Raw genomic sequence first — 27,746 nt, 5'->3', positions numbered from 1 at the left:
CACACACACACACACACACACACACACACACACACACACACACACACACACACACACACACACACACACACACACACACACACACACACACACACACACACACACACACACACACACACACACACACACACACACACACACACACACACACACACACACACAGCAACAAAGGTACAACTCGTTGTTTTCCCGAAAGCAGACTTGCTCAGTCTGTGAGATGCAGTACTTAACCAACGCACTGAACGTAATTAGTTTGAGACACATATTCACATATCCTTGGGTACTTTGATGAAACGTAGAATATAGTACCAAATGTTTTGGCCTAGAATTCTAAATTACAATTGTTGAGGGAACCAAAGAGCTCTGGGCGCCTATTCTTTTTTTTTTTTTTTTTTTTTGCAGTCCCACCAAATTTCGTAAGCTGGAATAGTTCATGTTCACAATGATTTAAGAAAACGCGGACAAATATGTGGTGGTATTCTTGCAGGTACAGGTGCAAAATGCATTATTAGCCGAGCCATTAGCAGCGTTATGAAGCTTTAACGGGTTCTAGTATTTTTGTACTCATATGGATATGAGAAAACACGTTAGAGCTAATGTTTCGCTTTTGTGCTCTTTCGAAGCACTTATATCGCTTTTTTTTTGTGCCAACTGCCTGCAATATCAGGATACTTGCGTGGCCGATCACATATCGCACAGGCTACAACTCTGTTAGGCGTTCTCTGGTTCAGCCACCAACACGGATATCAATGGAAGCCTCTCATGGAATGGACCATTCGCATTTTCCAGCGTCAAAACTGAAAATGTTCAACACTGAAAGAGTTATCTCAGAGACGCGAACTCGCACTGCAATCTCGGTGATGAGTGCGCACAACTTTCGCTATATTTTTCACCAGACTACTTTACTGTTAGGAGTCATACTTTAATCTCAAGCCGCATTGTCATGAGCTAAGCTTTCTAATAAAGGGCCGTCTTTGGCAGACATGACATAATACGCACAACTTTCGCATTTTCCCCCATCAGCCTGTCTCTTTCAGGAACGAAGTTTCGAAGCAGCGCCCAAATTGTGCAATGAGAGCATTACATGTCCTCAGCTGGAGCTGAGCTGCTCCCCTTTTCTGCTTTTTATTCAGCCAAAGAAATTGCTTCAGCCCGCTGCTCAGCACTAATTAACTGTCAGTACCAGCCGCCATATTTAGCGAAAAAGGGAGGTTTCAATTTTATGTAGACAGCTTACTCCTAATTTGATGACAATGTTTTTATCATTCTTGCTGTGATTCTTCGTTCCCTTGCAATATTGGAGCGGTGTTAGTTTTCTTATCAATGCCTTTTCTTGCACGAAATATTCTTGACGCTTCATAGACGACGTGTGCCCTCCGTACACACTGATGCAGTATTTCCTCCCAAAAAATTGTACTTTTTTTTCTTGTTCCGACTTGAGAAATAACATTTAATTCCGCCTATCCCAAAAAGTGTTGAAGTCAACACACATAGCAACTCATTCATTTTAATTACAACAGGCATCAGTGCATGGATTCGGGCGTGGTGCACTCGCGTTTGAGTTTCTCCGAATCTCTTCCTCTCGAACAAATATGCTAAATTAAGAAAGCGCTATATATTCATTTGTTTGATTTTCGCGTCAAATTTTACTGTTTTTATTTCTTTGCTCCGTCTCCGGATGTCCAGAAATTTGCAAAGCACGAACAGGAACAAGTCATCAGTAAGAGTTGGGAGGACGCTTAAGTGTCTCCTTAAGAGCAGACACGATATTGCCTTTAGCACTAAACTTTCATTTGTCGAATATTTAGCAATGGGATACTGGCACAGAGATAAGCAAAATAATAAACGTGTTTCATTCCCTAGGTTTATAAGGGTAAAGAAAGGCGCAGTATATTTCTCACACCTCGATTGACAAAGAACCTCAGTTGGTCGAAATTTCCGGAGTCCTCCACTACGGCATCTCTCATAGCATGAGTAGCTTTGGGAGGTTAAACCCCACAAACCAAACCAAACCACCATGTTTGATCTCAGCCCGTGATAATCACGCTGCCCCGACGAAATTAAGTTACCTTCGCTCGGCTTGTGCAATGAGTCTCCCCCTCAATCCTGTTCAGTGCTCTTTCATACTTCACAATACAGAAATATATGTTAATTGTTATAATATATATGAATCTATTTTCATAGTATTCATAATGTATTATTCGATAATGGTGGGGGTGAGTGGTTAGCAATCTTGAATGCTCCTTGTGAGGAGGCGGGTTTGGTCCCTAGCAGGCGGCCTCATTTTGATGGAGACGAAACCCAAGGCTCCCGTGTAGGCAACGATGCCCGTGCATAATAATCAACCTCAATGGCCGAAATTAACCGGAGCCCAATACTACAGCGTCCCTTATAGCTGACAACGCTTCGCGATCCTAAACGTGAAGGGCAGAACGAAAAAAAATCTCATTAATGTTTTACCCACAAGTTCATTCTGAATTCATACATTAGATAAGCTTTGTCAGTACTTTATTCTTGATGCCTCCATAGAGCGTTGAAGCTCCGCTTACCAGCTATGCCTTGTCATGCCAAGATTCACCTCTGGCAAAGATACGATTGAAGAGGCAAGTGCCTGCCCAGTATCGACCATTTCTCACACGAAGCATTTTGTGTGTATTTGTGCTCACTTACATAACACCGTTGTTACCTACCATCGTCACTACAAATTCTCGATGAGCGGCCGCACAGCAAGCATCGGTCGCCACTACCATCAGATTATGCTTCCCGTGTTGTCCTAAGTCCATGGGTGATGGATAATACTTCTGTCCGCCTGAAGGTTCCGAGATAATGAATAAATATATGATTTCAATTAGTGGGCTGAATAACTTGCTTTGGCGTACATGTAGTCAGAATACCACAAATATACTCACGTTCACATACTGACGAATTTGTGTCTGTACAAGCATCAGAAACAACCGTTGTGACACCCGCTCAGAACACTCAGGCCATGAGAGACGCCATACTGCACGACACCGAAAATTTCGACCACCTGGGGTAACGTGAACAGAGATCAGGCAGCAGACGGGAGCCTTGCGTTTCGCTCTCATCCAAAAACTGGACGGACAGGGGCCAGGAGCTACTGGGAACATATGGGTCCCGTAACTAGGGAACCACCCCGTCTGGTGCCTGCATTCACTATCGAATTATTTCGAGCCTAATAAATGTTGATTCCTCCTTCTCTGGCGCGGCCGGGGTTCGAACCCACATCCTAGCATACATTACTCCATCGCCCTAACTATTGATTCAGCGCGGCAATGTTTGATTGATCTACCTTCGCTTTTTGTGTTTAGTATACCATATTCAATGCACGACGATAAAGCCATTGATTGCAGTCTATAAATATCAACGCAGGCTTTTTGTATCGGTATAGAGCTGAATCTATGCTTTCACAGGAACTTCCGGTATATGCTAGCTCCTCATAGAAATTGCTTCTTTACAGGAACGACAGCTATACCCATGGATGAACATGGTATTGACGGTCCGCGTCGGCTTTTTTCTGTCCTGTTTGGTCTCTGGTTCGTGTTAGTGCCTACAGTGCCGACATTTTACTTTCCCACGAGGAGCATTTGCGCACTCCATGCTGCACAGTGTTCCCTTGGAGACATTCGTTTCATTCCTTTCGGCCCCTATTGCAAGGCACATATACAAAAAGTCACGCTGCCTTTCTTGGGACGCGAAATACACGGAGAAGATGTATGATCACGATGGATCGATGATCCATTAGCACAGGAAGTTGGGGAAGTGTGTTTATTAGTGCCTCGAGAATTCTGTGTACATGCATTTGTCCTCTGTGTGCGTACTCGCGTGTTGCTAGCGCGGTGCTTGCTCGCACTGCTCTGCTTCCGTTCCTCTGCGCTCTCCGAGGCAAACATAACTTGTTACTCTGATTTGAGCCCAACTGGAGAACAGGTTTCGGTTTGGTTTGCTAATCATTCGCAGTGGTCATACGTGGTTTGCCAAGTGTGTGATCGGCATTTACATCAGTTCAAGAAAATTTTTCTTTTGTGAAATGGCAGTAGTGTACTACCATACGCGCGTGACCGTGTTCTTAGCTAACGAGACACGCGGCTACTAAATAAGGAGCTCACCAAGGAGGTAAATCAAACCGGCCTTCTACAACGCGTGCTTATTGCATGCTAACATCTGTCGCAAAAATAGTTTAGCTCATTTAGTCAGCAGTGGGAGAGATCTCTCCTCAAACGACGCGTGTGGAAATATGCCGACGTAATGGTCCACCGAATAAGTGTTCTTCGACACACTGATCAAACCGAGCCGATAGCAGAGGCCGTCGGAGTCAACGAGGCTAAGTCATTGGTGGTTGGCGAAATGATAGAAAAACATTTCAGTGTGCTTATTTTCTAGTTGTCTTTTTTGCGTGCAGAGGAGAAAGTGTAAGAAGATGTTTCAAAAAGCAAGACCTAATGTGCGTTCTATTCTCGTGTTAAAGCATCCATCGGAAAAAAACCAGAATGAATGGATTTATGGTACGGATATAAATCACGCTCTCGAGCATCACTGAGATGGGTCTACACTGAGGTGCGAATTACGAGATAATTGGATGTGGTTAGTGTATTTCGCATGATAACTGTTTTGCAGAAATATAATCGCGCGGAGCTTTTGCCCGAGGCGCTTCGAGCGTTGAATGGTACTGCTATAGTACTGCCTTTAACAGCTTGTGTCCGTCGGCGCACTTTGCTGTTGCGTTGCATGTGCGCAACCGCAACCAGATTGCATCAATAGCGCCACTACTCGTTCTCACTTTCCTTGGTTGTTTTTTCAAGAAAGGCAAAGAGAAATTATTCCTATACAGCAGAATGTTTGAAAAAAAAAAGAAAAACCAAACCAGGAGTATTATGCCTCTGCATTACAGAATGCGCTGTTTTGGCTTTCTGGAACCATAGTTGGTGTTCGACTCATAATAATATCGAGTGACGACCTAAACAATGAAAATTATGTCTACTCCCCTTTATCCCCATCCATGGCCATGAGCCTTCCCATTCAATAAAGGACATTCAATCAATCAATATTATTGGTTCACAGGAAGGGAGGCGTGGTATCTGTCACACTTGCCTCTGTATGTACCTGAACCGCACCGTAAAGGAAGGGAGGAAGGTGGGAGTGAAAGTGGATAGAGAGAAAGAGGAGCCGTAGCGGAGTGCACGTTAAAGATCCCCAGGTGGTTGAAATTACTCCGTAGCTTTTCGACTCATTCAATGTCGATTCCCGTTACTCTCTTATGTGTCGCTTTAGAAGCGAAAGCTGCACTAACTGCGCCAGCTTTTCGAGTCGTCAGAGCCATGCAGGCTTTCACCTTCAAGTGCCTTTGCCAGATACTGCGCCTTTCCTTTCTTATAACCCAATTTATAATGGAAGCTAGCGCTTTATTACGCTAGGTATTCAGGCTTCGTGTGACACTAAATTTGGCCTTCAAGTGACATTGACCTAATGAAGTGCGGGTATTCACAATTTCGTGCTGTTGGCCCAAATGTATAGAGCGCCTTCCTTTCCCCAAAACCTAGCTTAAAACGAAAGGCGGCCACGTTTCGATGGAGGCGAAACGAAGAGACGTCCGTGTGCTGTGCGATGTCAGCGCACGTTAAAGATCCTCAGGTGGTCGAAATTATTCCGAAGCCCTCCACTACGGCTCCACTTTTTAATGCGAAAATATTACTTCCGTATGTTCGCAAATTTCTGTCCGCAGACCGTTTCCGAAGGCCGTGTCGGCAGATCGTCTCCGCAGATCGTGTCCGCAGCAGTTGTGAGTAAATGAGAAGTGGTACAGGTTATTGAGTGATGCCATTCGATAGGGGATGACGTAATGTTGTTGCCAAAAAATTAATTCGGCCAATAAGTTATTTAGGTAATTAGAATAACTGGTTCACAGGACAGGAAAGGCGCTGTATCTGCCACACGTGTTCTGTGGACACCTAAACCGCACGTAAGGGAAGGGAGGAAGGTGGGAGTGTAAGCGGGAAAAGAGAGAGGGGTGCCGCAGTTGATATGACGTCAAAATGTGACTTCACGCAACCGGAAGGAGAGCCAAAAAAAAGGGCATAGGAAGGGGCTTGCGCGCAATTTGAAAGTACCAAAGACTAAAATGGACAAACAAGAAGTGAATTAAGCAACTAGAAGCAACCAACAGCAGCATCCGTGCTTTCACATTACTCCAATGCAGATTCGGCAGGGCTCTTTAATTTATCATTATTACCTTTACCAAGTTAGGTATAGGTGTCTACAATCCGTGGCGTCCCCCAAAATTATAAGGATCCTTCCTTTCCCCACAACCTAATTAAAAGTTGAAACTCCGTCGCGATGGTGCAGTGGTAAGACACCCGACTACTGTGCTAAAGTACTCAGGTTCGATCCCCACCACGGCTGCTGCGTTTCGATGGAAGCAAAACGAAGAGGCGTCCGTGTGCTGTGCGATGTCAGCGCACGTAAAGATCCCCAGGGGGTCGAAATTACTGTATAGCCCTCCACTACAGCTCCCCTTTTCTCTCTTTTTACTTTCAGTCCCACCTTCCCTTAAGGTGCGGTGCTGGTGTTAACAGAAACAAGTGTGAGAGATACTGCGCCTTTCGCCTCCTGTAAACCAATTATTATTATTATTATTAAATTAAAAAACATCTTGCAACCAATACGTTACTCCCTAATGCGAAATTTGACCGCAGCTCATCAGCTGTTTCACCTTTTTCGATGGATTAATTAAGGCAAAGATTCCGAGCAAGACATGTATGTACAATTACAGACAACTTTTTATTTTTCGCACATATTTCTTTAAAAAGTCTCCACTAACATTTCTTGACTATCATGAAGGAAGCTTTGGGGTCGGAGGAATGAATACCAATTAAGTTATAGGGATGTTGCGGGATGCAGCGCGTGGGCCCATAGCAACGTTGCGCGGCGAACAGGTAGCAGCGACTGACTGATGCCGCTAGCGAGTCAAGACAACGTGGCTCTACGTTTCAGCTTGGGATGCACGCACCGGGATTCGCTGATAGCGAGCCGGCGCTTCGGTAGCCGGAGATTGATTGATTGATTGATTTATAGGAAGGGAAAGGCGCGGTAACTGCCTCGCTTGTTTTCTGTGGACAGCTCAACCGCGCCGTAACGGAAGGGAGGAAGGTGGGAGTGACAGTGGAAAGAGAAAGAGGAGCCGTAGTGGAGGGCTACGGAGTAAGTTCGACCACCTGGGGATCTCTAACGTGCTCTGGCATTGCACAGCACACGGACGCCTCTTCGTTTCGCCTCCATCGAAACGCAGCCGCCGAGGTCGGGTTCGAACTTTTTAAAAAAAAAATTTATTTATAGGAAGGGAAAGGCGCGCTAACTGTCCCACTTGTTTTTCTGTGGACACCGCAACCGCTCCGTAAGGGAAGGGAGGAAGGTGGGAGTGAAAGTGGAAAGAGAGAAAGAGGAGCCGTAGTGGAGGGCTATTAATTTCGACCACCTGGGGATCTTTAACGTGCGATGACATCGCACAGCACATGGACGCCACTTCGTTTCGCCTCCATCGAAACGCAGCCGCCAAGGTCGGGTTCGAACCCGGGTACTCCGGCACAGTAGTCGGGCGTCTTACCACTGCACCACCCCGGCGGGAAGATGTCGCCACCACGCAATAAGAGGGGGTGGGGCTACACGCGCGGTGAACGGCGGTGGCAGGATCGCACGCAAAAATCCGAGAACAAACGCTGTCGCCGCCACGGAGGAAGATGGAGCTGCGGAGCTGGTTACGAGGGACAACGGCGATGGCGACGACGACGCGAAATGCAGGAACGAGCGCCAAAGAGCTGCGCTCTAAAAATAATACAGTCCATCGTACAGGTACAGATTCGTAACCTGTGCAAAGAAAAAGCTGTTTCGGTAAGTTGTGCTTACATATGTTTTTTGAGTAGCCATCCACACCCGTACCCATACGATTCGTGGTGTTCTAAATATACTGCGCCTCTGAAATCGCGTTTTATGCTTTCACAATGTGTTCTATGATCTTCAGGGTTGCTCTGTACCAAAAGCAACATCATATGTTTCCTAGGAAATTAGAAAATTGCTTGGGTAACTTTGGTTCCATGTGTTCCTACGGGCGCTAAGCCAATTTTCGTCTCCATTCTGCTGCGGCGTCGCGAGCGCCCCTTCATGTATGTAGACATGATGTGAAGTTATCTGCTCCTAATTACAAGGAAATCCATGTGCGATTCCTGGGACATGTCTCAATGGCGAGACGTCTCAAAAACCTTTCCTTTCAACATGATAAATAAAGCTCTGAGAATGAGCAACTGGCGATGAGGAAAAAGAATTCGGATACTTGCCGCCTCCTTCCTTGCCCTCCTTCCAATTTTCCGCAAAATTAGTTTCATATAGACAAGCGCAAATATTCTTGTGACCTGTGTAGCTAGCACGTTCACAAGCGACCTTGATCACCAAACCCCCATCATGCATGCTACTCCTAGGTCATGGAGGTAGATTTGGAGGGCTTTTTCAATGCAATGAGTGTTACATCTGTGGTGATGATGTCATCTTCAGCACCTTTCATCCGCGAGCAATAAATTAAGAACGCAAATCTATAATGATGCCCTTTTAAGATGTGTCAAAAAAGGCTTAGAATATAGTACTCGGTACCACTATGGTAGCCATTCAGGTTTAGTTGGAAAGACGAAAAACCGTGGAATATCAACATACATCGGGCAAAACCTACGGCTAAATGGCCTGCGAGCTTTCCTATTCCACAATGCTACTTTTGTTCTATGAAACAAGAGAAAATCCTATATCCCCACGGTACTGAGTTTTCCTGGTAGGGTATTTTAAAGGCAGTTCCTTCTCATTTTCATTGAGATTTCTTTTGAAATGCTCTAGCGAGACATTTCACTACTTCTTCGGAATCATTTTAAAAGAAAAGTATGAAAACAAAACTTCACATCTTACGTTCTTCGAATCTTGCATGTCAGCTAAAACTTCTATCTAGCAACAATTTCGTAACAGTGACTTTAAGGCGAGGATCCCGGATATAGCTTTTCCATGCCGGACAGTTTCGAAACGCAGTTTTCGACTCGTAATCCGAGCCTCTTCATCCCTCCCTTAATCTCGGTTTCTTGACAAGCAGGCGACTTTGGCGCAATATCTCTGGAGATTTTCGGCAACCACTTACCCGCGGATTGTTGCTGAGCGTACGTGCGTGGTCTTCTACTGGATTTCGGTTCTTACAACTCAGCGTATGAGTCTACTCGTTGATACCTACAATCGGACTCCTGAGGCGTGGTAAAGAAAATCATTTCTTGGCTATTTATCTACGACAGCACGCACGAGATCAGCACTGTTTTTGTCATCTTTTCTTTGCGGTGGTAAATATCATCACACTCTTGCCAAGAAGAAAAACTTTGCACGTACACATTGAGCGATTTTGGGGTTAGCAAGCATCTAAGACCCCTGGCGGGAAGCCCACTTCAACAGCTCTAGTTCTTCAGGGCATTAAGAAACGCCGCAGTAATCCCTATATCTTCCGAACTCCCTTGAGTGTAACAGGGAAAGGGAAGCAGAAGGAAGAAGATCGGATATTGAAGACGCCCGAGGTCATTTGATTTTGATCCAATTATAAGAGGGAGTGAACTTAGTATCGACCAAAGATTTTGAGGGTTTGGGTAACTCCCGAAGATATGGCACCACAGCAGTGAAAAGCGGAATTTCAGGCTAAACATTAAAATATTAGTGCCGTTGCTTAAAGTGTAAAGACGCGACCAGAAGGGAATGTTCTTAAAACATCTCTTTCGTGGCAAGTTTCTTTCTTCGCCGACTGTCAGTTTTGAATTTTTGTTCGACGTTTTCCGAAGAAAAGAATTTAGCACACATAAGCCACGAACACAGAATAACAAAGAACACAGAAACACCGAAACCTTACCGCTACGTTTCTTCGTTTCATTATTGCTTATATTTGAAGAACACACACATGAGCGGCCATTGCAGAAACAAAATTTTGAGAATGCAAAAGCATTCGTGCTGTAACAACGTTTTTATTTTCTTTCTTCTTCTTAACTTTCTAATATTTGTGGCTATCTTTTTGTAACATTTTATTTCTACGTTTAAATTGTTTGTATATGTTATTATATTAGGTTTCATTTCGTATTTTTGTTTTAGCTTAACCTTTCTATTTAGCACCATCAACACCTATAGTTACTTTTACCACGATAAATACTATCGTCACTAGTTATCAGTATTTGTTGTTAATAGCCTGCAAAGGCTGTCTCAGTAGTTTACAGGAAAGGGAATGCGCCGTCTCTGTCACACTTTCTCTGACACACCTGAACCGTCGAGGATTCACATGTGATGCGAAAGCCTTTAATGGCTCATACTGTCACGTATCTTCGTCCGGTTCCGTTATAGCTGTCAATCAAATGACGTCATCAGAAAAATAAACTCCTGTCTCCACCGCAAATCAGACCTCCATCACTTGGATCCCGAGTCGTGCGCTTTAACCTACTGCGCCACGCCCGGTATGGTGAAACGCATCATAATTCTCCTTGTCTACCATGAGGATGACAGTAGCGGTGACAATGACGCTGCAGTTAGTGATAATGGCAATGTTGACATTAGCAGTAATAATGACGGTGCATTTAGTTGATGATGATAATGAAAGCAAACGTTATGCACCATGTGCACCAGCAACGCTTAGGCTTTCACATTTCTGCAGTGTAGATTCCACACTGCTCTAGAAATGTTTTGAGTACATGGTTTTACCTCACCAAGATAGCCTAAAACGCTTTCGCATTAAAAAGGCGGTGCGGTATGGGAGAGATAATCAAACTTGAGCATAAGTGAACAGAAACTGCACAGAATGTTTTCTTTTGTTTTGTTTTGCATTGCAAAGCCTAGCAGACATGTCACTGATATTGTCATCACCATTTACCTCACAGAAGTGCATTTCTAGGCGTGTGAGAAGAATGTAGATAGGCAGAAACAAACCGAATATAATTAGCTGGAAGTTTTCTATCTTTCTGCATTTATTGTTTCCCCCTATTAGTTGTTATTCTTAACAACCAATGCACGAAATCGGCCAATAAGCATTTCGTCTTTTCAGCAGCACGCTCAGTGCTTTCCAGCTGATATTTTTATCCTATTTGTTACAATGATTCCAACAATCTACACGCATCGAATTAGGGAACTTTCGGTAATGCGGGATTGCTGCAGCGTACCTAAAGATATTTTCACATTTGCGTGAAAATCTCAAGCCAAAGGCAATTCAGTCTTTAGCAGCGAAATGGGCTCGCATCATTTTCAAAGCTCCGAAATTCGTTCAGAAGGTTTGTAAACATAACGATCTTTAGCTAGTCCACCTCAATTATACTACTGCTAACAATAGAGGTGAGTGAAAAGAGTAAAATAACAAATTATATTTTTTTATGTTAAGCTTTAGGTTTTGCTTAGACATGTTCTACATATACAGACGGTGCCAATGCACAGATAGTAGTATTATTAATGTATTTATGTATCTGGTACCCACACCACCATCCGGCAATACAGGGGGGGGGGGGGGGGGGGCGGGTGCTCTACGCGGCTGTGCAATGTTCTAATCATTCCCATCCCAGGGTGTACTTAGAAAGTGTAGCGCTAAATAATGTCTTTGGCTGACTTGCCTAAAACATAAAATGCAGATCGGTTTTGCCCTTTTTCGAGCTTACCTTTGTCGAGTGCAGTGGGAGGATCCCATACCGTGCAAGCATATTCTAAAGCAGAGCGCATGTTTGACTTATGTAAAACTTCAGTGGTCACTTGACGAAACTTTCTAGTGTTCCTGCGTAATAAACCAAGGGATTTAGAGGCTTCGGCAATAACGTAATCAACGTGCCGGTGCCAACTTAAGATGGTGTCAGATATACTCCTACATAATAAATGCTTTCCTGATGTTTACAACAGCTATGGTTGATTGAAGAAAATATGCGGTAGGTGAGAAGCGGCCATTTCATAATTTCAATGCTTTCATTAAAGGAGCGATATAATTATTTTTTAAATACACCGTTAACAGTTTAATGCATTGGCAGCAGCCTTCTTCAGTGCCTTGTTATCAAAGCTTAACACACAAGCGCAGATGATATCGTGTGATAAACGCGAAAAATCACGCTCTCTCTTCGTGAAATGAACACAATTTCCGTTTTATTAAATTAGTTTGTTCGTTATCACCTGTTAAAGAAGCCCGTGCTTTTTTAAGATACAAATGATCTGTATTTCTAAGGAGTTGAGTTTACATAGGAAATGTTAGTCTTAGTTTGTCGATTTAAGAGTTATGGCACTGTAAAGAAATTTAAGGCATAAAGTTGGGCGAGTTGGTGTTTAGATTCCACAGACATAGTTCTAGCGCTTTTTAGACAGAGATGAAGGTAGAACACAGACACCACAAACGCTAGCGTTCTAGCGTTTGTGGTGTCTGTGTTCTGCCTTCGTCCCTGTATAAAAAGAGCTAGAACTATGCCTGTTGATCGAACTGCACAAGAAACTGCATTAAAACGTATTTTAGACTTTTTGCCATTTGGCAAGGCATTATGTGCCAAAATATGGTGCTAGGCGCAATTGGTAGCGGTACTAATTGATGACGCTAGTTACAAAGTCCACTTCAGCATCGCTTCCCTGAAGGTGAACACCTTATATTGTACAGATTTTATGTTAGTAACCTAGCAGGCTCCCCCCACAGTGGCCAGCTCCTCTTGCTGATGCTGTTATGCGAGCCAAACATCATTGGAGAAGCGAGGGTATGAGTAGTGGTAATTTGATAATTGTTTATCTGATGGCCACTAAATAATGGGTGCTAAATGGCTGAGGTGAAGTGCTCGAGGTGGAGTGATGGAATAGGTTGCTTCTTCACTCTAAAGTTGTCTCAATATATGCTGATTTGATCACAATATTGGTGAGCCTTCCTACAGTAATGTCGACGACAATAATTATTGGGCCGTAGGGGCGCGATCCGATTTCTCGCGGTACAAGTGATATGTCAGCTCGTTACAATCACAAGTGTGTGTGCTACCATCTAGATTTGATGAGGGTTCCGTCAGTATGTCCATAAGTTTTTCGTTTAGGTGAAATGGAAAGTTTTCTGCTTGTATGGTTCTGACAGGTGCTTGGAATTCACTGTAATGAAACACCCGTGCCTTTTTGGGAGTCAATTCGGAACTTTCTTCCGACAACATTTACTGAGTTGCTATCCTGTTGTTCTATAGCTTGGCCATTATTTTACATCTGTCTGTCATGGAAATACCTCTAGATTGATTACATATGCGGTTTTATAGGGTCTGAAGCGCATGGAAAAAGCCACAATGCATTTCTGCGACACATAATATGATATTGCCCAGGCGAGCTGCACAGATTGTTTAATCCCGTATTTTTTTAAACAGCACTATAAATATTAAACAACTGCTGTCTCAGCAAAAAAAAAAAAAAAAGCTACAGAAATGCTCCTGTTGTCACAATAAAATTTCTTTTTCGGTTTTCGACAGTTAATTTGTTGCGACAATCGAAATTTCTGTAGCAACTTTAGGATTTTTTGGAGGTACAACAGAAACTTAGTACAATGCTGCTGGTTACAGAAATGTGCAACCTAAAGAACTACAGAAAGACAGAAAATTCTGACGTTCAACGCGGAATGACAGAGCATCTCGTCGTAGTTTGGACATCGATCTCTCGTGTTTTTTCTACTGGCTTGCTGGAACTTGATTTTCTCCCGGCTTCATGAATCCACCGGGACAATATCTGCAAATGGAGAGAGCTGCTCCTGGAGGCTCCTTCGTAGATCATCAACCTTGCTTCGAGCGGCGCGTCGGTGATCTGCGCGCATTTATCTTCTACGAAGACATATTTCGTCGCAGGAAATTTGGGGCACACTCAAGCTTCGCTGTAAAGGGCATGATGCACCCAGGTTAATTGCTCCCATCTGCGGCTGCTGTTGACGGATTTATGTTCGCTTATATGCACTTTGTTATTCGCCTGAAGACTGCATAATTATTATAGAACCTGTATATACATAGTACAGATATCACATTAATAATAAATAGAATAGAGTCGGAATCTACCTCACTATATGCAGGACTATACGAGATAAAGTTCTCTGTAAGCAAGCTGTCAGAGCGTACCTGCTTGGCCTTGGGCTTGATGTCTTACTAAGTAGGCAAGGAGGCAGGTTTCTATTACCAGCTCACCTCCACATCGTGACTACTAGGGTAGCAGTTTACACACTTGCAATACACAATACATGTCAGGTTAACTCCCACTTGCCATAGCTCTAGGTATAAGTTTCTCTCACAACATCGACTAAAACACCAAATCCCCGATTTATGCTCAACTAATTCCTTAATTCTTACTCTTAACATTGTGTCCATGAATTGGCGCAAACTGAGCGCGAAGCCTCTCTCCTGTCACTGTAGTATCCTCCTCCTGCACTTTGAACATTACACTTCCATCCCTTCTGCTCTTTCCTCACTTCTGAGTCATATACTCCTCTTCCCCTTTTTATTCGCTCCCTTATACAAGGCGCGTTCCTACTATTTGGCCATAAAAGTCGGCGTTCTGGGTAGCCACCCATCCAAATATCGCTGGGGGTATCCACATTCACGTTCTGCATCCCGTAGAACGGGATCAAGATAGACATGATCAAGTAGAACGTGATCTCGGTTCTGGCAGTCTTGAAGCTATAGGTAGTGTAAGAGGGTTCTAGCACAGCTTTCGCCCTCGCTCTTGATCACGTTCTACGTGACGCTGGCGGTAACACAGGACGTTCCACGCCCGCCGCTATGGTTGAGAGTGGCGCTGGTGAACCCTTTCAAGGTTCGTATGTAGACAACATTAATACCCAAGAAAGTAGCAGAGGGGACAGCGGCCGATGTAGCGCAGTTGGAAGAGCACCGGACGCGATATTTGGAGGTTGTGGGTTTGGTTCCCACCATCGGCACGTTGTTTTTTCTTCTACTTTTTGTTTAAATACATTTCCCCTAAACAGATTATATTAGTAATTTCTGTGATTATCCAAGTAAAAATTAAAAAAAAAGAGACAAAGTACAATCCCCAATGCTTTCCTTGGCCGTGCCGACTGCTGGCGTCTTTCCTTCACATATATAAATATATATACATATATATATTTGCTGGGATTTAACAGTCGATATTCTACACAATTCGTCCAAGATAGCGCGCCTATGATTACAACAGCTTCTACGCATTGCGTAAGAAAGAAAGGAGATCAGTACGGCTCAGTGAGAAATAAATCAGATCAGAATAAAATAATGTGCGCTAAAATACAGAGCGTACACTGCTGGTTTATATTCTTCCACTCAATCTTTGCATTTCAAGCTCGGAAAGGCGGTTCGAATCTCATCCACTTTTTGCAAGACAAAGATAATGCGGCACAAGAATGTTTTATTTTACACATAACTCCCCTCCATAACAGAAGAGCAGTGAGGTACAAGTGAGTGCAGTGATGAGGGGAAATTTGTGCCGCTTCCCTCTGGTCTGCTTCCCAAACATATCGAACAAGAACAGTTGGGAAGTTAGGTGTTAGATTTTATAAGTGTTTCCTTTAGAAAGGGTACATTAAAAATGATTTCCAAATTAAAATCTACGCGGCTTAAGACGACCAAAAAGCAATGTACTATGTTTTATGAAATAATCAAGACACCAGGCGTCGAAGGTTTATGGCCATCCTTCTTAGAAGTCTCTCGGGAAATCAGAGCCTCTTTGACGACGTCGCCGGCCGGGCAAAATCAGCGAAAACGTTTTATGGCCTCGATTGCGCCGCGCGTCTTGATTTGTTGCCGCCAAAGTGCGATGTTTATCACTCCTGCCGACGTTCTTTCGCACTGGGCACACGACGACCATTAACGACGCCCTGGAGAATCTGACTTCCTCTTAAGACCGAGGCTCGAAAGTACTCCAGGCAACGCGTACTTCCTACATAGTACCCAGCGTCAAAGGTAGCAGTAGGAAGAGGGATGACGGATTGAAGACTGTCTCGAAACATTTAGCTCTTGCGTCTTCGTGGGCTTAGTCACTTCCGGTCTGTTTTTTTTTTGTTTTATTTCTGTCCGACGTCCTCTAAGCGGGGCTCTCACGCCAACGTTTTCTGAAAGGAATCAAAGGCGCACAAATATTAAGGCGAAAGCCTTCAATGCCTCATACAGTCGTTAGCAAATGTGTCCGCGTTTCGGGTGCATGCTTTATATGGGCATATGCAAATAAGCACTGAATCAATAGTTAATCAGTAGCCAGCGGAATGTATCGAAACATGATTTGAGGCATTTGCGAGGTAATTTTATGATAATTTACTACTAATTACGCTGCATGAGTGCACATATTCCAGTACAACATTAATAGATTAATGTCTGACAAATCGATAACGAAGTGAAACAAGCGCCGCCGTGTTTTCGAGTGATACCTACCATCTCACACTATTCTGGGATCCTGCGATAAAAAGGGAAACAAAAACAATTATTGCGCGAATAATGACGTGGGATACGGTAGAATATTTTCGCTCACTAGTGCCTTCAGTAAACTGATCCGAGTTATTACAAGTGTAAAACCCGAATGCGTTTTATAATAAATTCCTCAACAAGCTTCTTGATTTATATCAGTGCACATTTCCTCAAGTTGTTTCAAAGCAATGCAAAATATCACAAAACCCATAGCTAAATCGTGCAATACTGAAAAAAATCAAGGCACGGAATCAGCTGTTTTTTTTTTCATTTAATCTCAGTATGGCGGAATATTGAAGGAATATGAGATGATTAGCAATAGGTTAGCAGTTAATATAAAGTGATTACGTATAGGTTACTTAAAAGGAAATTTGCTGATATTTGCTACGACCCTTAAAGATCGACTGAAAACTAATCAGAATAGCACTCCAATGGAGAGGAAAAACTATAAGTGATAAGCCACTGGCAAACGAAATAATCATCATTTCTTAAGAGTTGGTCATATTGTTTCGTACGTGGTAGTAATTTAGAATATCAATTGAAGATTGGCATGCCAAACTCAATATTTCTTTTCCCCGTCACGCTGTCGGAATTAACTAATAGATTATTAACGTCATAAAGAATGGCATAAAAGCTGCTCCTAATAAAGCGCTGTCTGACTTACTCAGTGATGTGCTCTGTCACTTGGCAAGTCTTGATTTAAGTACGGATATCTTTCCTGATAAGATAAAAGTTACTAAGGTATCCGTATAGCATTACAGGACGATATTCGTGTTGCCAATATTTTCTAAAATAGCCGATGAGCCAATTAATTCAACAACAGTTAGTCATCTCCAGGCGCACAACCTTATATCTGCAAGTCAGCACGGATTTACGAAAGAAAAATCTACAGAATAAGCACTACTTTACACTCTTAATCTCGTTCCACATAGGTTCCAGTTATAAGCGGAACTTATGTGGAACCAGATTAAGAGTGTATGTAAGGGATAACATAGTAGCGAATACTGAAGATCAGATGTGCACAATTGGCAAATTTTTAGACTTTGGTAAGGCTTTCGATTCTTTAAGCTATGATATACTTATGAAATTAGCAGATATCGGTGTTAGAAGCGTTTCACTCACTTTATTTCATAGATATCTGAGAGATCGTTATCAGTTCGAAAGAAATTTTAAAATAGCCTCAGACACTGAATGCATAGATTTGTTGCCCCCAGGGATAAATATTAAGGCTAGTTTTTTTTTTCTTTTACAGACCATGATATTGCCAATATTGTTTTTTTTTTTTTACCATATACGCCAGATATTGTTCCTTACACTGGTGATACGAGTGCTTTCTGTGCAACTCGAAAACTCTCGTCGATATATCGCAATGCTAATTTGTGGCTTCAGGATCTGTCTGAATGGTTTGATAAAATTCAACATAGACTGAATATTATTAAAACTAAATACATGTTTTTTTTTTTTTTTTCAGAAAGAAATCGGTCAGTAAATCTTGGTGACAACATAACATTAAAATCCCATTTTCTGCAGATGGTTACTGACCGCAAGTTTCTCTAGGTAACTTTTCATGAAAATGTTCGCTGGATGTCCCATGTACACTATGTTAGGAACAACTTCGTGCGGACAATAGACATGTTAAATAGATTTCATGCTTTACTTCCTGCACACTTAAAGAAACCACTTTACTTTAGCGCTCTTCACTCTAGAATACGATATCGCTTACTTCCATGGGGCGTAGCAACCAAAACTAATCTTGAAAACCTCCATCTAATGCAGAAAAGGGGTTGTTAGATTCATTGAAAACTTATTGAAATCAGATTTCACTTTAGTTCACTTCAGACAAAACGGAATACTAATTATAGGGACCATCTACGACCAACAGTTGTCAGAACTTGCCTTCTTTGAATTTTATGCTGACCATGAATGCTTCCTTTCTACGCATAAAAATGCATAACCCCCATACTCCTTCAGGTACGTTCACTTTAGTAAATCGAAACGCAGGACCAACTACGGTACGCAGTTACTGTCATGGCAAGTTGCTGACCTTTTAAACCATTATCCTTCGTTAACTGAAATAATTGGACGGTCTCATATTCTACCAGTTTTCGAAACAAAAAAAGAAAATTTGTGTTATCTGTCCAATCAATGTTTGCGTTTCTTTTCATTTTATCCTCAGCGAAACCCTCGCAGTTGTTCCATCCAAAGTTTGAAATGTTTGCTTTCGTTATTGTACTCTCGGTGTCTCTATGTTTTTTGTTATAACTGAATTTTTGTCCTTTTCTTCTCACCTAAAGTGGATGGGCAATAATATACGTTGCTTTTGCAAACGAATGCTGCACCATTGTTTGTGCTGCTTGCGTTGTGCATCTCTATGATGCCAGGGGCCTAATGAGGCGATTTATGCCTCCTCTTCTACCGCGGCACCATGGCAATGCTGTATCGTATTGTCAAAATGTGTCATAAACTAAACTAAACAATAATATGCGTTGTGGGGCTAGTTGGTTCATACTCCGACAGGTTTTATGCGCACAAAAAGACGACACAAAAGACAAGGGAGACAGGACGGAGCGCGGACGGACAGGACGGAGGGAGCGGAGGGAGACAGGTGCGCTCCGTCCTGTCTCCCTTGTCTTTTGTGTCGTCTTTTTGTGCGCATAAAACCTATCGGAGTAAACTAAACAAATCGTTGATTCTTTCCAGAAAAAAGTCCAGCAGAATTTTAAAGGTGAAGATCTATATCACAAGGTTATCCGCAATATTAAATAGAGAGAGCAATATTTCTGTCAACGAAACGAAAGGCTATAACTGTCGTTACAAAGCAAATAAAGCGGCAGAGGGGTGAATCGAAATGAGGATTGCTATTGCAAATGTCACTTAAATAAAAAAATTCAAGGACACTTTGGCGACTAAAGTGATGAAAGGCGAAAGCCTGAGTGCTAAATTCTGCTACACGATTTTACCGGGTACGCGGCATTAATTATTAATTACTTAGTCATATATTCAATAGGGTGATTATCGATTGACATACGTCCATGCAAGGTGGCGTTATTAGTAGATTATTATACACGCAACTGTCACTTATTAATATTTAATAATTAGTTATTATGTAGTAATCGATCCTTGATTGGCATATGGCCATATAAGGCACGCATTCGCGCATACTGTGATGATGCTATGTGATTGGTCGAGACCTCCATTACGTCATTCCATATCGACCAATCACAGCCGCCGCAAAAGCGTCACACTTTTGCTGATGACAACGATGAGGCAATAAAGGCTTCCACCTTAAAATTGTTTTTTTGACGATTTGTATCGTTTTGCAACCGGCAACCACCAATGTTCCTTCGTTACCAACAGTGATGCTCTTTTTATAGAAAGAGCTCTGGCCCTGTTTTACAATCTAGCGTCTCGGCTGCATTGATGACTATCATAAAAACTCAATTTAAAGAAATTTGTGATAAATATTATGAAACTGATGAAGACGGAGCCGTGAACATAGCATGTTGTTTCTCTCTTTATATACTGTCACGGTACTGACGACGATGAAGGATTGTGCTGGTGTGGCAGAAGAAGAGGAAGAAGCATTGGTGTCTGGGGGCTAGTAGGCTTTACCTTGTCCCGCTGCCATAGCACTGTAAATAAACACCCCCTTTCTTATTTCATCATAACAACTTGGTGGAGGTGCTCCGTTCGATTCCTGCCTACGGCGCAGCAAGAACAGCTGGAGTTTCGACATAGTCGCCGCCTTGCTGGACTGCTACCGCTCCCAACCATCATGGACCACACCGACTCTAACCGTGCAAGCCGTGACGCTGCAAGCCAGGCTGGTGACAGGCCTGCCCCATCCAGCCCTATTCCCTCTCAGCCTTACCGGGAACCACGACCGTTTGCAGGAGAAGACAGTGAGGACGTTGAGAAGTGGCTACTTCATTATCAACGAGTTAGTCAGTACAACTGGTGGGACACTATCACCATGCTAACAAATGTCGTTTTCGTTCTACCTCACACGGCGGTGGCCTGGTTTAAGAATAATGAGGACAACTTGACAATTTGGGAACGGTTTGCCACCGAGATAAATCAGCGTTTTGGTGACTCTGTTCCGAGGAAAAAGCGGGCTGAGCAGACCCTTGCTCAAAGAGCTCAATTGCCCGATGAAACTTGTACCACTTATACGAAAGAAATCCTCAGATTGTGCAAATGTGCCAACTCCAACATGCTCGAGGAAGAGAGAGTCAGCCACATTTTGAAGGGCATAGCGGCTGACGTGTACAACTTTTTATTCGCTCAATTTAAAGAAATTTATGATAAATATTATGAAATTGATGAAGACGGAGTTGTGAACAATGCATGTTGTTTCTCTCTTCATGTATAAAATAGCTTGGCCTCTGCAAGCTTTTAGACGCCTACTACATCAAGGAAAGAGTTTATCACTGTATGAGTGATATTTCCGTATCGCTGTACAACGAGGAAAAGAACTTCGTTAGTGGCTTCTGTAGACTTGTGCGCGGCTCATGCTAATTTGCACCCAGGTTAAATTTACCTGCTTTATGTCCTTGACTCCAGCTCTTTTTACGAAGGTATGCCGGCTATATATGCCGGAATGATCCAAAATATAAAACCAGTTGATACTTTGCAACTCTTTCTGTCTTTGTTTTCTTCCTTAGAGTCTCTGTTATGATGTTCAGCAACGCGTTGTAAAGAACAGCCATGCGCGAAATAGCCCAACGAAGAGTTATTCTAAAGCACTTCATATTTTTTATTACTATATTTTCACAGATAATTTTCTCCGCGTCTGTCTTTGGCCCCCCTGCCCCCAAAGAAATCATAGATTTTTGGAAATGCCTACCGCGAACTGGAAGTCACTTTATTTGCTGCAGGCGCATATGACCTAAGTTTTTGGCATCGGTCATATGTTGTAAGAAGGTTAAACGAAACGAAATCTCACTTTGTATCTTTATCTCGCTTTTGCTGTTTAGGGCTATAAACACAAATTTATGCTTCCACTCCAAAGACCTATATAAAGTTCAGCGAAATTTCTCCACTTCATCATCTTTCTGGACCTAAATGGCATCACGATTCTTATTTAGTTTAGGGAGGACTCGCGAACCTGTAGGACCAATCTAATTGCCATAAGTCGAAGGGCATCGCCGAAAAAAGTGAACTTATGTTGTCAGATATGCGCTCATTGAACGAATGGGTAAACGTCCTGGTTACAGTGTTTCATTACTCACAGTGTCATATGGTAGAAGAAGCGAATTATGCTTCCCTTTTTATTAAGGCTCATTCTAAGGCTCATTTGTTCTAGGCTCATGGAATGAAATCTTGTTTGCTAGAGTTGTGCGCTGTGCAAGTCGGTTCTGTGAGTTGGGCCTGAGCCTGGGATCTGTGACTGATAAGTCACTTTTCAATCATCTCGATGACGTCATCAGAAAAATAAAGTCCTTTCTCAACCAGGAGTCGAACCTCCATCCCTCGGATCCCCAGCCGAGCGCTTTAACCAACGGCGCCACGCCCGGGATCGTGAAAAGCATATCATAATTTTCCTTGTTTGGCGTCAGGATGATAGTAGTAATGACAATGACGCTGCATTTAGGGATAACGACAATGATTACAACGGCACTGATAATGACGGTGCATTTAGTTGATAACGATAATTGAGAGCAAACGTGATGCATCTTGTGCAGCAGCAACGCTCAGGCTTTCGCATTTGCGCAGTGTAGATTCCACAGTGCTCACAGAATGTTTTACATGAAGACGTCATTAGGATGATTGAAAAGTGGAATCCCGCGGTATCACGCGGAATCTCACAAAGTAGGACACCTCTCGCGGATGCATGGACGGACACACTGGCAAGCCATAAAAGGGTTTTGCCTTAAAACAAAAAAAATTAGGGTACATTACACGCTCGTGTAAGACGGATGACACAGCTATGCTGTTTGCGTTTGGTTTCACTAAGTTATCCGTGATTATGCTTCGAGACTCGTCCTTTCTATCTGTCATCCGTGAAGTACGACAGATACTGCGTCTTTTCTTTCCTGAAAACCAATTTAAAACGCCGCTGATTTCTGCTTACTGCGTCTGGGTTTGCATGCTGTGTGGTGCAGCAGCGCACCGGTTTTCGCATTTCTGCAGTGTAGAATAAACAGTGCTCTCGGAATCTTTAATTCCTAATGTTTTGCTGACATTTACCATAGAAATTCAGCTCACATCACTAGTGAAAACTTAAGTATGTACAAAAAGTGGTGTTGAGTTTTATGGCTCTTGTTAGCTTGTCTGATCTTTTTGATAAATAAAAAGCTGGTTGCTTGCATTAGAATGCTATTAGTGAAGAGTTCCTTGCGATGGCTTGTCTTCGAGGTAAAGGTAGAAATTTGTTTTTGATTGCCAAGAAAGATAGTTCTTAACAGTCAGAGTAGGTTTCGAAAGCATAGGTTTGAGAAAAAGATAAAATCATTTGGATACAAAAGAGACTTCCTCAGCGGCCAAAAGGCGACAACTAGCCCCTTAGTTCAAAAGACTCGACTATTTGGTGCGATTTCTTTAACAGTATCCCCAACATATATCTATTCAGAAAAATTCGGTCCCTGCGGTTCCTGCTAGATATTACATATTTCCGCTGTGACAAAATGTCTGCAGGGCTTTCTAGAATTGTTGTCAACATAATAGCACCGTGCATTCGCAACACAACATGAAAATGCAGTAGCGCTTGGGCGGTGGGAGAGATGAAGTTATTTATTCGGACTATTGTTCATTCTTTTAGACCGAAAGCTGGTTTTATTCAAAACACACTTCATGAATTAAAAAAAAGCGGTATTTTATTTTTTTAAAGTGTCCTAGAAAGACAAAGAACAAGAATTTTCGTGCAGTTTTTCTTTTCTACTGTAGCCAGCTAAGGGGCATTTAATCCGCCTAAATGTACTGAATGCTATTTTTATACAGTGCGGGTCACTGCCACTAACGTTGTTTTTGTCCACTTTGCTCCTGGCTCGCATGAAAAAGCAAATTCGCAGCCATTACAGAGCCTCTGGTCAATGTATAGAAAAAATATCCCTTGTAAAAAGCCAGCATGCAGATCCTTTTGACAGCAAGCCTAATTTGGGCTAATGATCAAATTTTGCTGCAGTTTTTTTGCAGTGCTTTAATGATAAGGCACAGACAGCACACTCGAATCTTTTAACACATTCGAAATTTTTGTATCATTAGATTTATTAACGGTGCGATCTTAATTTTGTGCAAAACCGCTAGGCCCCGCCGGTTTCAGGAATACTGCTCATCAATATATGAGCGACCTTGGATCCACTTTCAAATATTATTTTTGGAGAATCAACTTTTGCTTGTGAATTCTTACACCACCAAGAGCAACGTAAAAGTTTAATTTTGAAACAAAAAGTATAATCGCTTACCCAAGTATCTGGGTAAATATGAAAAAGTTATGATAGTGAAGGAATCGAAGTGCCAAAGCGATCGACGAAGCCAATGTAATGCAAATTCTCCGCTGCAGCTGCCTTTGTTTGGTTACTTTTAATTAAGATCAAAAACAGACACAAAGCATCACCTTCGAACCATGCGCTGTGAAAAGGACTTAAGAAATCTATCTTATTTTGAATTTTGGAATAAAACGTTGATTGCTATCGTTGAGCCTAGATTGCATAGTTAGTCTCGGTGATATGCCAAGTTTAGCAGCCCAAAGCTGTCTTGTATGCTACTAAGACATAGCTTTCAATCTCCTTTTTTTTTTTTTAAGTTGCTTAGCATAGCATATCATAGTATGCTTAAAATGTAGTGATGCGCAAAGTTGCTTTAGTGCTTAGCATAGCTAATATGAGGACACTGTCAAGCTTACGTAGCCTATTTAACCTATACTTTAGAGGCTCAGTTTCCTTTTTGGCAAAGAAAAAAGGAAATGGCATGGATTTCAAGAGCAATTGTAATTTCCTCGCTAGCATATTTTGTTTTAGGTACAGAAAGCTTCATTATTGGACAAACATGGACATCGTAATCATGCGTCCAATAATTAAACAGTATAAGCAGGCTTCCTATTATTCTTATTGCTGACAGCTAACAACTGCGTGCAAAAAGCTTAAAAACTATTTGTTCAGTTTTCTTTACACAGTGCACTCATAACGACATGCATGTTTGTTGAAAGGGAAGCCTTGTGAGATTTTGAATGCGGGGTGTGATAAAATATTTTACCATTTTAGATCAGCTTGCCTCATTAAACAACTGCTGGGGCTCATTATTTGAAAATACGTAAAAAAGTAACCGTCACAAATGTTAAAAGTGGCTAAGAACTAAAGCGGTTGAAAATTGCATTTGTGCTCAAGCATGGAAAACGTGGTTTAAAGTTACCATGACAAAATAATGAGTGAAATCATATAAAATATATAGACTAAATATATTTCTCTAGAGACATCACGCCTAGAGACATCACATAGGCGCATTAATGACCGTCAAACTTCCCCAAATTGCTACCAGATTCTTACGACTTACAGGGATTTGTATTTACTCATTATGGGTTCTGCGACCAATAGTGAGCACTCCACTGAGCTCTGAGCGCACCTTGCCATGACATATTAAGGAACGGCATGTCGTCGGCCAATAAGAATATTTACTGAAGCTGCACACTTCGGCATCTTACCATGGCCGTAAAACAAGTACTGAAGTACGCGAAATGACATGAGTTGTCGGCCAGCTTGCATAGGCTAGCTCCGCTTCCTTAATCCGGTAGCAGCTGGTTGACGTCGCCTTTTGCAGCAAGAGCTACACTACGCCAGCCACTTCGCCTCTTCGCCGTGACCGCACTTATGCCCTGGTCGCACCTTGGCCGTGGTAGCACTGACCTGGAGCCGTTGCCTAGCAACCGCTAGAAGAAGAAGAAGGAGAAGAAGAAGAAGAAGAAGAAGAAGAAGAAGAAGAAGAAGAAGAAGAAGAAGAAGAAGAAGAAGAAGAAGAAGAAGAAGAAGAAGAAGAAGAAGAAGAAGAAGAAGAAGAAAAAGAAGAAGAAGAAGAAGAAGAAGAAGAAGAAGAAGAAGAAGAAGAAGAAGAAGAAGAAGAAGAAGAAGAAGAAGAAGAAGAAGAAGAAGAAGAAGAAGAAGAAGAAGAAGAAGAAGAAGAAGAAGAAGAAGAAGAAGAAGGAGAAGAGGTCGTGGGAGGCGGTAGCTGGCAGCTGACATCGGCGAGCACAAACTGGGCCTATAGGAAATATTGGATTTGGCATGAGCTGCCAACTTCGGCCTCTCCTTTCATATAGGAAGGTGATATCATAATCAGCCTGCCAAAACCCTTGCATTCACGTTATCCGTAGGCCACGCAGGCATGTTCATACAACTCGGTTAAAGTGGGGCTTTATACGTTAACTAGCAGCTTACGCTATTGAGTTATCACGAAGGTATGAGTAAAAAAAAAGAGAGAAAGAAGGGCCGCAGATTAAGACTTCGGACCACAGCGCATCAGAAGCTTTCGCCTCATCGCCCTTTAGTAGCAAAAATTTCCCCCTATGACAAATAAACCTGAAACCTAAACAAAAGCTAATTTTTTTTTTTATTTTACAGAGGTACCTATAGTTCTTTCGCAAAAATGCCCGTTCTGGGGACAAAACTGCGTTGCTGCTCCGCCGGCAATGTCTAATCACCCGAGAAAAAAAAAGTTCCATGTGGGCCCAATTAAGGTATGCATATCCCTTAGCCCCATATACGATATGTCGCAGCCCGCATATAGTGCGAAAGCAGGTAACCGTGCTCCTTTGATGCTGAGCACGGCCCATCAAACGAGTTCATAAGACGGCTCCATCATGTACCCGTCTGACTAATATCGCCATGCGGCGTAACATCAAAAGAGCGACTAAAAGTTTGGTATTCTCGAGAGAAGTACGTTCATGTCTCCTCTTTGTCGCAACATTCAAAACACGACGTGTGCAGCGTGCCATAATACATTCCACGCAGGGCGCCGTATTCTCGAGTTACATCGCAACGCCGCTGCTGCCTCTTTACGGCCGTAGGGCTCCAATAAGGCTGCTGAATCCCGACGCGCGTTTTGTAGCGCGACCCTTTTGATGTCTCGACGCCCGCACTCTTTAGTAGTTTTACGCGGAAGTTCTTGGCTTGTTTATAACATTTTTTATATTAAGGCTCTCAAGAGAGACAGAGGCCTATGCCTAATGGAAGCAAGAAAAGCCCCTGGAAAGAAGCAAAAATAGCGGGTATCAGCAGCGCCGAGACACCATCACAGGCAGATGGTTTTCTCAGCCGAGCGTAGAAGGAACGACTGATGCTGGCTTGCCTTCTGGTATTTCATGCCACCAGGCGGGAAGAGCGATGTTTCAGGAAGGTTATTGGTTTATTTAAACCATCATAAGGTATATAGCTGCATACTAAAAGTGAAACCACATATGCACATTGAAATGCCAAATATAGCCAATCGTTTTAATAATAATTGATTTCGTAGAACATTGTTAGCACAGGGCCGTATTGTATTAAAATGTTAACCAGGGTAAATTTTTGTTGTCATTAAACTCTACTGGCATGTTTTGAACACAAAAACGAGGCACGACTGTAAAAGAAAAGAATAAAGCGGAGAAACAGATCTAGCTTCTAGCAAGTTTTGTTACAATGATGCAATACCCTTCTGCCGCAAAAATGCAGTTTGGAAAAATGTCAGCAGACAGTTGCCACATTTTAGCACATCCGGCATAGTGCTACCTAGCTCGAATTGCTTCTGTTCAAAGAAAGGCGCAGGATTTCTACGTGTTAAGAATAATTATTAGACTTTATGATTGACGAGCTGTGTGTTCATATTCCTGAATGTGATTGCTTTGCGCCGTTTGGAGTAGAAAAAATTACAAGGGTTCAACGCTGCTGAACCAAATATTGAGCGAAAGTATTAGCTGTGGGTGACCGAGCGTTCTTCTTCTGTTTCTCTTCTTCCTCAGCCCACATATAAAGTACCGCTTTAACCAACCCATATCAACCTGCCTTAGGGGCTATAAGGGTAACGTGAATGCCAGGGTCTTAGCAGGCTGATTCTCACATAACCATCCCATGTGAAACGAGAGGCCCAAGTTGGCAGCTCCTGCCAGCCCGTGTGTCACGTGGGGTGTGACGTCACAGCGTCACGTGGGTAAGACGTAACTGCGGCCGGGTCACGCGAAGGCTTATTGAAAGTGCGAGTAGTATTGCTTTCACAATAAAAACCAGGCAATGGTGACACTGGCGTATCTTGGATATGAATGTCAGCGCACTGACTAGACGCATGCGACAAGGTGCATGCAGGGCTGCA

This window comes from Amblyomma maculatum, chromosome 10, assembly GCF_055883805.1.
Source record: "Amblyomma maculatum isolate TAMU_Amacu chromosome 10, ASM5588380v1, whole genome shotgun sequence".
Classification (NCBI taxonomy): Eukaryota; Metazoa; Arthropoda; class Arachnida; order Ixodida; family Ixodidae; genus Amblyomma; species Amblyomma maculatum.
Note: the sequence above shows the minus strand (reverse complement) of the source record.